The sequence below is a fragment of the Oryx dammah genome, unplaced genomic scaffold (assembly GCF_014754425.2).
Source record: "Oryx dammah isolate SB20612 unplaced genomic scaffold, SCBI_Odam_1.1 HiC_scaffold_10, whole genome shotgun sequence".
In the NCBI taxonomy this organism is placed as follows: Eukaryota; Metazoa; Chordata; class Mammalia; order Artiodactyla; family Bovidae; genus Oryx; species Oryx dammah.
Window position 1 is genome coordinate 49,946,009 of NW_024070194.1, and position 12,531 is coordinate 49,958,539.

General features: G+C 42.2%; 1 protein-coding gene across 8 annotated transcripts in view; it reads right to left on the bottom strand.

Moving 5' to 3' along the window:
• The window catches only part of ARHGAP12 (Rho GTPase activating protein 12), a 122,036-nt gene that overhangs the window by 89,378 nt on the left and 20,127 nt on the right, over window positions 1-12,531 (bottom strand). The gene's annotated exons all lie outside the window — the stretch shown is intronic.

Below are 12,531 nucleotides of genomic sequence, written 5' to 3' on the forward strand. Positions count from 1 at the left end.
AAATTTCTCTGATTTAGAAGCCTAGTCCTTTCCCTCTTTATGTACCTAGTTACATTCATGATTTCCCAGAAATCTGAGCTCAAGTGTTGTTATAATATGCTTCAAAATAATTGTTGTGATAAAATTGTTTGAGGAGTCATTCTGAGTTTACACCATCTGTCTGGCATTTACTAAAGCAATTGCTAAAGATATTCTACGCATACAGATGAGATTTTTCTCAAAAAAAAAGGAAAAATGTTTCCACATCTGTTGTTTTTGTTGCTATGTCACCTAGATTAACAAATTCTTTCCGAGAAAGAAAACAGGGTGAAAACATAGAACATTTTTAATGTACACATTTTTTTAATGACTATTACAATTATATCAACTTTTCAACCATCTTTTTCTACTGCTTCACTACTATCATACTAAAATTATGTCTGTGTGTGTATACATACATGTATCTAAAGAGACAGAGAATTTCTAAAATCTCAAGTCAACTGATACTGTGATTTTAATCTTTAAACAATGTCTAAGACTTTTTAAAATCATAGGTTGGAAAATTCATGCATTAAAGACTATCAGAACCAGTCTACAGATGTGAAGAAATTTATATCCAATCGATCTTACATAGTACCCAGGAATTCCAAAACATAAAGAATGCAATCATTCCACATTCCAAGATAGATATATTCCAATGTACAGCAAATAATTGTACCATATGAACATTTATTGCTTCTGACTACTAAGTAAGCCTCTAGGACCTAGGCACCAGCACCATCCTTTCTTTGATTATCTGCTCTCCACCAAAAGATGAGATTCTGATGGAAATGCCAATTACACTACCTGCACACCTCAAACCTTCTTTGTGAAGGGGCTGATGTATAAGAGTGCTCAACCCACCTACCAGAGCAATTGGTCCGTAGATGAGTACAAGAGTAATTAAGCTAAGGGGGGACGTCCCTGCAAAGGATTTCACATATTAAGTTCAGGCCTTTCTTCTGGATCTAACTGTGATGATGTATGCCTGGAGCAGTCAATGGCTATAGCCTGTGTATTAGAGTTCTCCACAAAAAGAATTACAAGATGTAAGATAGACAGACAGATAATAGATGGATGGATGGATAGATGGATATAGGTAGGTAGGTAGACACAGAGATTCACTTTCAGGAACTGGCTCATGAAATTGTAAAGGTTCGGCAAGTCCAAAACCTGTAAGGCAGGCTGGGAGACCAAGGCAAGAGGAGCAGCTGAGTTCAAAGGTAGTCTGCCCGTAGAATTCCTTCTTACCAAGGGGAGGTTCTGTTCTCTGCTATTAAAACCTTCAGCTGATTGGAGGGGGCCCACCCACAAAATGGAGGACAATCTGCTTTACTCAGAGTCTCCCAATTTACATATTAATCTCATTCCAAAAGATACCTTCACAGAAACATCCAGAATAATATTTGACCAAATATCTCGGCAGCATGGTCCAGCCAAACTGACACAAAATTTAACTATCACAAGTGCATCTATTATCAATTACAGACATATCATATTAAGCATTTTAAGTTGCTCCCCCCACCTTTTTTTTTTTTGGCTGCATGGCACAGTTTGACAGTCTTAGTTTCCAGACCAGGGATTGAGTCCAGGCCCTCGGGAGTGAAAGCACAGACTCTTAACCACTGGACCACCAGGGAATTCCCCTAAATTGCTATTTTAAAAAAAAATCAGTATTGCCTTGGGACTTTCCTGGCAGTCCAGTGGTTAAGACTCTGTGCTTCCACTGCAGATTTCTGGTCAGGGAATTAAGATCTCACGTGCCACGCAGCATGGCCAAAACATTTTTTAAAGTTCTTTTAATTAAAAAAAAAACTCAATATTGCCTTCACCACACAGATTATTTACTGTATTGTATCTTGTCAGTAGTTTGCTGGCAGAAATAGGCAGGATACAATCTTTGGCTTTAAAGACGACAATCTGAAGAGTAGGACACATACACAGGGAATATTACGTTGCTCGTCCTGTGCCAGACTAGAATCAGCCTGGTAACGGCGTGATGGCCAGCTCTTCCCCTGGCCTTCACGGCACTTGGTGACTGAGCTGGCACAGAATGAGCATGAAGTAGGAAGACCCAAGACTCAACCTCAGAAGAGGATGTGGTCGCCCACTATTATCTGCTTGCCTGGCACTCTCCCTTATTCTGGGAACAGCACGTCTGCCACTTTAGGGGAAGTGCTTTTCCTCAGATTTCATCTATGCCGTTTGGGCAGGGTCCAACCATGCCCAGGTCATAAGCATAAGCATATCCCAAGCCAAGTCAATTCCTTCTCCAAGATTTTCTGAACTGGAATTACGGGAGGAGAAACAGATGCTCTGATAGAAAAACTAAGGATGTGACCCTCATGCCCAGCAGCAACTTGTCTACAGCCATGTGGAAGACGTCTGTATGGAAGAATGACGGCATCGTGGAGAGAGAATCAGAGATGAGAGCGAGAAAGGATAAAAGGAATCCTCACAGGCCTTCCCCGACACAGGTTCGATCCCTAGTCCAGGCAGACCCCACGTGACGTGGAGCAACTAAGCCCATGCACCAAAACTACTGAGTCCGTGCGCCTGGAGTCCATGCTCCGCAACAAGCCGCCACCACAATGAGAAGCCCGTGCACTGCAATGAAGACCCCTACTCACCACAATTAGAGAAAGCCTGTACATAGCAACAAAGACCCAGCACAGCCAAAAATTAAAAAAAAAAGAAAGAATCCTGACGGTGAAAAGGCCCTAGTTCCAATCATTCTTAACACCTACATAAATAAATCCTTCCTGCAATTTTGTTACGTGAGTCAATAAACTCAGTTTTGCTTAAACAGGACACAGTTGGGTTTCTACCCCTAAGCTCTGACTAATAGACAAAAATTAAAGCAGAAAAAAGGCAAAATGCATCTAGGAATCATGAGATAGAAGAACAAGAAAAGGTTAGAAGAAAGGTAAAGAAGAGACCAGGGAAGCCTGGCGTGCTGCAGTCCTTGGGGTTGCAAAGAGTTGGACACGACTGAGAGACTGAGCTCAACTGAACTAAAAGAAGAGACCGACTTGTCTTAGAAAAGGAAAAGGTTAAAAAAAAAAAAAAAAAAGGTCAAGAAAGATGTGAAAGGGAGGAGAATGTAAGAAGTTCTCTGTGGACTGTAAGCCCAGGGGCATGCATGGATATACATGCAGGCGTTTTATTGGAAAGAGGGCCTATGGTTTTCACTAGATGCTCCAGAAAGGATGCAACCAAACAGGAGAAAGGGGCCTAGTAAACAGATCAATGCTAAATTAAGCAGACTCTGTTCCAGAAAGAAGCTAATGACAGATAATAAAGCATTTACTTTCTAATACCAGCAGTTTCTGAGCGAAGACCCCCAACAGTTAGAAGCAGGTGCTCTTCTCCTGGAGAACAGAAGACATGCCAAGGAGAATGAGAGCAGTCATCCTAAGAGATCTCAATTAATTTTGCCTTCAGGTTTGACCCATCTGTAACTTCAAACAGATCTAGTTTCACTCCCAAATTTCCACGTAATTAGACATTTATGCCTAAACTTCCTTAAAGAAGATTCATCAATTTTCACTCCATAATTACTTTGTCCAAAATCTTCACTTTAATAATCTGGGTTTCTGGATACCATGAAATTAGAGCAAAATTAGGTGTAAATGTGTGTGCATTACTTGAGAAAGGAGTTTTCACTTTCCATCAAATTCTAATAAGACTCCTGGGACTGTGTATGAACATGTATGTAGTCAAGTACATAAAACCAAACAAAAAAACTTTTATTCTTTCCTGTTTTGATTTAGTAGAAAAGTTTGACAGATGATCATCCCAGAGAGCAGAAACAGAAGATGGTGTTTCCCAAACACTACTCAGAGAAGGAAAATATAAAGAAAAGAAAGCCAAAAGGATGCCGCAGTGGAAAACCTCACAATTTTGCCTAAACGTGGCTCTTTATTTATAGTTGTGATCAGGCTGATTGCAGAGGAAAAAGTCAAACTAACAATACCACCCAAAAAAAACACTGCTGATCCTGTCACTCTCAGGAATGTCACTAATTAAGATATTACTGAAATATGATTCCATTTTAATACAAACAACTCTCCATTGTGTGGAGGTGGTGATCATTTTTGCAGATTATTAGAATCCTTTTCCTTTACTTCTTACCACCCATTAGTACTTTATATGCTCAAAGCAAGGGACAGTCAAAGAAATGGAATGAAACTGAAATGTCAATCAAACCACATTACTACTTGCTACGATAAGTTAACAGGATAAGAAAATTAATGAGGTGAGTTTCCTGGTGGTCCAGTGGTTAAGAATCCACCTGCCAATGCAGGGGACAACCCCTGGTCTGGGAAGACCCCACATGCCACAGAGCAACTGAACCCATGCGCCACAGCTCCTGAGTCTGTACGAGAGCCTGCGAGCGGCGACTGCTGGGGCCCAATTCCCAGCTCCATTTCCAGAGATGAGAAAACTGAGGCTCAGGACCTGCCCGTGGACATACAACCACACAGCAGCAGGTTTCAAGTCTCGAGAGCCACATCCATTCTAAGTCCAGACACCACACTGCCCTAAATTTAAAAACTAAAATAAACAATACCCAAAACAAGAGAGGGGGGAGGACTTTCCTGCAAACCAGTAGTTGGGACTCCAAGTTTCCAATGCAGGGGCATGGGTTCAGTCCCTGAGCAGGGAACTAAGAGCCCACTTGCCCTCAATTGCGGCCAAGAAAATATTTTAAAATAATAACAACAACAGTACTCAAGGGACAATTCCAACTGCTTTCTAAGTAAGACACTGAACTTCATTCACACTTGACCAAAGATAATTATGATATAAATACTGAAGATTAGGTTTTCAGGCAAATTCACCAAAACATAGTCAAGCCATTCCCTAGCAGAAGTCATCAGTCCCCAAATCTCCTAAAATTTCTAATTTCCAAACTGCTGTAAAGCAATAAATTAAACAGGAAGTTTGTGGTGAGTCTGAGCAGGTGACAAAGCAGCATTTCAGCAAATTTTAAGACAACTAAGTCCTGGTTCCAGCACCATGGCAGGGGAAGGACTTGACAGAAAGACCTACCAACGGCAAACGAGGATTTGGATGAAAGGGGACATTATTAGCTGGCGCCATACAAAGCTAATTTATATCTGTGTTTAGATTCAGCACCATCTTTGTGGAAACAGATTTAGGAAAATCTCTTACAAACACTGAAACCTTTTATATACCTAATCCTGAATCAACCAAAAAATCCAATTAGCCTGAAAAATTACATCTCTCAGCATTCTTCTTTGTTTAACAAACATTCTGTTTGTATCTTTTAAATATTCCCTAGAGTGCAACTGCACACACAGTATGGTTCTTAGTTTGTAAACATACAGCTGTACATACGCATGTATAATTAAAATCTTGTATTTTTTAATACAATAAACATCTATATAAACAGTCCACATAATTTGGGAATGAAGACTAAAAGGAAATATTTAAATATTTTTCAACCAGACACAAAGCTTAAATCTATAACAAACTAGAGAGGTGATTTTATGAGCCCAGTACACAATGATAACATCTTGAAATGTTGATGAACTGCTCCATATATAAAATTTCCCAGATTAATTTAATATTAGACTTCAGAGGGCAGAAATACATTGAGTTGGCACTGTCAATGAAGAAATTCTTTCTATAAATGTATCTGCCAACATAAGCTATTATAAACATAATTTAAACATTACCAGATTTACAGTCATCATAAATATTCATATTGTATTTTAAAAATAACATGATTCTAAGCTAGACAGCATTCTGGCCTTCTTCCTAAAGTCATCGTTCTCCCTCTGGCATCCCGTTAGCCTCACAGATGAAAGTCTACCATCTCGACTCTCCAGCTTTAGACCTCATTTTCGAACTACAGGGAATCAGGAAACTTGACACTCAAGGCTGGTAAGACACATATTAAAGGAATATTAATGAGATCATGAGAGAAAAATAGGACATTAGGAGCAAAGTGCACTCTTTTTAAGCTGTTCTAAGGCTTGGAGCACTGAACTAATACTGATTTTTCAGTTTCATCTTCAGATCAACCGTTAGTATAAACTCTGAAATGACCTAAAAACTTGTTGCTCTGGGGATTTTCCCGGCAGTCCAGTGGTTAGGACTCTGCGTTTCCACTGCAGGGGGCACGGGTTCCACCCCTGGCTGGGGAACCGAGATCTCACATGCCACACGGCACGACAGAAAAAAAATGGTGCTCTGATGAAGACACTGCGTATGATGTGTCTATTTTAATGGGGAGTGGGGCAGTGAACTGAATTTTATGATTTTGACTCAAATTTTGGAATCTCTATATTGCATCACAGCTTTTTACCTCCAATTTCACCTCTCTAATAACATTCTTCATAAACCCTGTGCTGTGTCACAGGTCACACAGCACTTCTGGATGACTTTCAAACAGAAAATGACTTCAAACAGAAACATGCATCTTTGATGGCATATTAATCCAGGTCTCCCCTTCCATGTATCTGTAGCTAAACACTGATCATCGTTACATCTGGCACACCTACTATGCGTCATTGCTGTTGTTTAGTCACTAAGTTGTGTCCAAATCTTTTGTAGCCCACCAGGCTCCTCTGTCCATAGGATTTCCCAGGCATCCATACTGTCCACAGTATTCTTACACTTGAGTGGGCTGCCATTTCCCTCTTCAGGGTACCCGGGTACTATCCTAGGCACCGGAAATACAGAAATGAACAAGACACAGTAGGTAGCTTGGCCTTGGAGACTCCGTATAGACTGACTCATGAGAAGAAAGAGAACAAGCAGAAGTGTGATGAGCACACCAAAGTACAGTGGAAGCTTATGATGAGAGAACCCTCCCCAGCCACTGCTGAGTGCAGAGGCCACACCCTCTAACCAAGACTGTTAGGTGGTCAAGATAACGAACACTTACAACACTTTAAAACTACCATTAAAAACTTTCCAATCACTTCCAGTTCTGGGGGAAAGAAAGAAAGGTACTTTATCCTATTCCTCACTTAGGTATAAATAAAAACATAAAAACAAACAGAAGACGACTCAAAGGCAGAGAGAAGATAAACCTCCTATGACCTCAGGACCCAAGGAACCACATGCTGATGAGCTCCCTGAGCTTACTTGTGGCTTCATCCATCCAAGTTTGAAGAAGGAAGTCAGCAAATCCAGAAACACCAACAGGCGCTGACCAAAAAAAGCCCCAACAAATCCCTGCTCCAGATGGAGCAAGAGATCCAGGAAAGGGGAAGACCAGCAAGACCGAAAGCTTTGGATATTACCACTATAGTCCGGCCAAATGCCACAGAACAAACCAACGATTTCACCCACAGACCACCAGTGGTGACAACACCCCAAAGCCCCACCAAGGTGGTGTCAGAGAAGGCAGGGGAAGTAACCAGGGCGGTCACCGCAGGATGGCCACAAGACCTCCCCTCAGCCCCACCACACACACACACACGCACACAGAGGAGGCTGAGTGAGGAATCAGAGCTTCCACCACTGCCGAGTGGCAAGGAGCCCTTCCTGAGCAGGAGGTCACTGGGGTCACGTGGGGCAAGTAATGAGGCATTTCAGCACCCCCAGCCAGGAAGGCAGCAGAGAGATTTACTGGGGAACCAGACACTACTGTGGAACTCTCCCTAATGAAAAGGCCAAAAACATGGAGACCTGAAGAAGTTAAAGCCTCTGATACCCACATCAAACATTAAAAACAGTCCAATTTCTAGCCGGGCTTCCCAGGTGACTCAGTGGTAAAGAAGAATCTGCCTCCCAATGTAGGAGATGTGGGTTCCATCCTTGAGTAGGGAAGGTCCCCTGGAGAAGGAAAATGGCAACCCGCTCCAGTATTCTTGCCTGGAGAAATCCCATTAACAGAAGAGCCTGGTGGGCTACAGCCCATGGAGTCGCAAGAGTCGAACACAACTTAGCAACTAAACAACAACAACAATTTTTAGCCAGGTTAACCTAACACTGTAGAAGACAATGGCACCCCACTCCAGTACTCTTGCCTAGAAAATCCCATGGATGGAGGAGCCTGGTAGGCTGCAGTCCATGGGGTTGCAAAGAGTCAGACACGACTGAGCGACTTCCCTTTCACTTTTCACTTTCATGCATTGGAAAAGGAAATAGCAACCCACACCAGTGTTCTTGCCTAGAAAATCCCAGGGATGGGGGAGCCTGGTGGGCTGCCGTCTATGGGGTCGCACAGAGTCGGACACAACTGAAGCGACTTAGCAGCAGCAGCAACCTAACACTGCACAGTAGAGGCCTATTTACTTTCGTTCCTATCACCCACCAATACACATCTAGCTCTCAGCAAAAACTACAAGCACGGCCAAAGGCACTGAGAACACCATCCACACTGTAGCGCCAAACTCAGGCATGGCACAAATGCTGAAATTATCAGACAGGGAATTCAAAATAACTACTTTTAATATCTTAAGGGCTGTAAAAGAAGTAGACAAAATACTAGAAGAAATGAGTAATTCAAGCAGAGGAGTGGAAAATCTCAGACAAAATAAAAAACAAAATGCTACAAACGAAAGCACTGTAACAGAGAAAATGCCTGTGAAGTGATGATCAGTAGGCTGGACATGGATGGGAAAAGAATCAGTGAGCGTGAAGATATGTCAATAGAAATTTCCCAAACTGAAACCACGATAAATACCAAAGTGAAAGTGAGAGTGTCAGTTGCTCAGTCATGTCCCACACAAATATCTAAATACCAAAACATATACACAAAGCCATACCATCACATTAAAAAAAAAAAGCAAAAACCATGAAGAAACACGGAATGAAAAGAATCTACTGATGGCACATAAGCACATGAGAGAGGGTCAATGACAGGGAAATGCAAATCAAAGTCACAAGCTACTACCACATTCCTAACAGAATGGCTAAAATAAGGTGACATGGGCTCCCCTGGGGGGCCAGTGGTTAAGGAGCCACCTTCCAATTCAGGGGTTACAGGTTTGGTCCCTATTTCAGGGAACTGAAGATCCCTCACACCCCAGGCCAACTAAGCCCACCCACAACTAGAGAGAAGTCCACGTGCCACAACAAAAACCCAGTGGAGCAAAAAAAAGAGAAAAAAAAAAGTGACAACACAAATGCTGCTGAGCATGCAGGGAACCCAGATCATAAGCACTGCTCTTAATGGTATGAATGTAAAATGTACGGCCACTCTGGAAAACAGTTTGGCAGTGTCTTGAAAAATCAAACATGCACACAGCAATTATACTCGTGGGCATTTATGGCAGAGAAATAAAAAGGTAAATTCACAGAAAAATCTGTGCAGGAATGTTTACATGTAGCAGCTTTGTTGGCAATAGCCAGAAACTGGAAACCCAGATGCTCTTCAACAGGTGAGGTGAAGCATGGCACATCCATACCACAGAATACTCGTCCATCAACACAAAGAACACTGACACAGCAACAACCTGCATCAATCTCTCAAGAGTTATGCTGAATGAAAGTCAATCCCAAAGGGTTAAATAGGCTTTAAGTCCATTTATATACTACTCCTGGAATGACCGTGTTATAAAAATGAAGGACAGATTACTGGTTAAGTAGCATTGGGGGTGGGGGGTAGTGGGTGTGGTGATAAGGGTCCTCTTGTTGATGGAAATGGTCAGCATCTGACTGTACCCACGTCGATACTTCAACCGTGGTATTATCCAAGATGTCACCACTGCAGGTATTGGACAGCGGGCACGGGCAATCCCTCCATATGACTTCCTACAATTGCTTAAGAAGCTACAATCTTCCCAGAATGCAAAGTTTAATTAAAGGAGATTGATCAATGGTAATACGTCAGAAAAATGGAAATCTCCTAGCAGAAAAATGGAGGGTGGGCGTGTGGGTACTGACTGGAGGGGCTCACGGCTGTGCAGAAGCACAAAGCCATCAAGATCAGTACAATGCACACAACGGATTACGCGACATGCCTCGATGAAAAGTTGCTTTACACTGCCTTTTGATTATTCACATTGTTCACTGTAATCATGGTACTGATTATATATAAAAATATTCTAAGTGTCTGTAAACTGGTCAACAATGAGACCATGGGTAGCTTTCAGCGGAAGCTGTTTACATGGGGTGCTGAAACCATTCGAGAACAAATTAAGGAAGCAGCAGGAAATGAGCAGATGCAGAGAAGTAAACACATGCAAGTCTTCCCAGACGCTGCCAGTAAAGAGGGGAAGGTGACCCTCGGAGGGGAAGGTATTACTGAAAAGCTTTATTAAAACAGAAAAAAGTGAGCAAATTTACACGCTGAAGGGACAAACTTAGTAAATAAAGACCTTAAAGCCGCATGAGCACACCAGTACACAATGTTTGACAAGCAGTTTCTGAAAAAGAGGGAACAAACATGAAGAGGCCACCCTCCGACAGGAGAGGCCATGCCTGCACTGCCTGCACTGGGAGAGACGCCTGCTGACACAGATGCACGCATAGGTGTCATGGTGGAAATAACAGCAAGAGCAACAACAACAGGGAGGACAGCTCTGATACTGAATGCACACGGGACAGCCGGCCCCTGATGCCCAGCATCTGACACTCACACCCTGCGTGGTCTCCTCCACAAAGAACAGGGTGTGTGGTCAGATGTGACAGCATGCAACTTCCAACATCAGACCATAAGAAGACAACGCAGCTCCTTCTGAGGGAAAAGCAAGATGCAATATCCAAGTATCTGCAGAGAGGTCCAACCAGCCCCGTGTGAGTGACCATCCTAGAGGCAGCTGCCCCATCCTGGCCAAGCCTTCATGAGACAGCAACCTCATGAGAGACCCTAAGCCTTTAAAACCACCAAATACGCTGCTTCTAAATGACTGACCCACAGAAAACTGTGAGATAATAAATGTTTACTGTTTTAAGCCAGGAGATCTGGGAGTAAGTTACCAAGCATTAGTAGAGACCTACCTACTTACTTACAGGCCAGGCACAGTTCTAAGCATGTGAGGTACAAAGTAACTCACCTGTGATCCCCACATCAAGAGGAGGAAACAGATACACAGAAATTAAGCAATTTGCCACAATCATCACTCAGCTGTTAAGAGATATGCAGAGTGAAATAAGCCAGAAAGAAAAACACCAATACAGTATACTAACACATATATATGGAATTTAGAAACATGGTAACAGTAACCCTGCATGCGAGACAGCAAAAGAGACACAGGTGTACAGAAGTCTTTTGGACTCTGTGGGAGAGGGCGAGGGTGGGATGATTTGGGAGAACAGAATTGAAACATGTATAATATCATATGTGAAATGAATCACCAGTCCAGGTTCGATGCATGATACAGGATGCTCGGGGCTGGTGCACTGGGATGGCCCAGAGGGATGGTATGGGGAGGAAGGTGGGAGGAGGTTTAGGATGGGGAACACGTGTACACCCGTGGCGGATTCATGTTTATGTATGGCAAAACCAATACAATATTGTAAAGTTAAAAAAAAAAAAAAAGAGAGAGAGAGAGATGGACCCAGATTCAAATCTGAAATCAGCTCAATTAACTGCTGGGCATGCATTCCCAAACAGAAGCAGTTCCCATTCCAAGGCTTACATTTCTGCTGTGACATAGGAGGAAAGACTCTGGTAAGAGAGCAGGGAAAAGCAGGTGAATCAGAGAACTGAATAAAATGGAAAAGGTTTAAAACAACTGCCATGAAGAGTTAGGACAGGGTCTGTCTAGAGAAATCTAACAGGATTTCCAAACAGTCCATGTGACATCAGGAGGCATGATCTTCTACACAGTGAATTTAAGATGAGCACAGTGAAAAGGACAGAGGGCTTCTAGTGTGTCCACACACAAAGCGTAAGTTCAAGTGTGAAACAGTGGTGATGGCCAGATGGAAAAAATAACACATGCCTTTCCCAAGTGCAACTGGCGCAATAAGGAGTCATGTACAGAAAAATTCCAGAATACGCTGTATATTCTACATCAAAGTATCACAAAAGGACTGAAGAAAAGACTAAGACAAAGGATGATAAGCTGACAGCACTCTCCATGTAACTGCCTTGACCTCAAGTGTCGCAGGATTTTCTAGAGAACCGTCCCTTTTTCCTACCTCCATTCAGAAAGTCATGAGAAAAATTAAAGCCTATAAAAGAAAAAGAACATACTAGTTTCATTACAATCAGACCACACCAAAGAGCAGCCTCACAATTATTCACTGACTTAATTTGATGAGATCTTACAACAGAGCTATAGGCCCAAAACTTATCAAATTCACTTAATAGTAAACCTTTCTAAATACTTTCAAGTTTCAATTTCATGCATGTTTTTAAAATTACTTCACTTTACTTGACAAACTGGCACAAACTAATCTCAAAATAAACAACACACAAGAGGGCAGCGGCGGGGCGGGGGGGGTGGGGTGGAATCAAACCACAGTTACAAGATTTTTTCCAAGACACTTAAGACACAAAAGTGCTCGAACAGATAAATGTGTGTAAGCTCGCTCGCTCTCTCTCTAAATATATATATATATGTATTTTTTAAATATTCA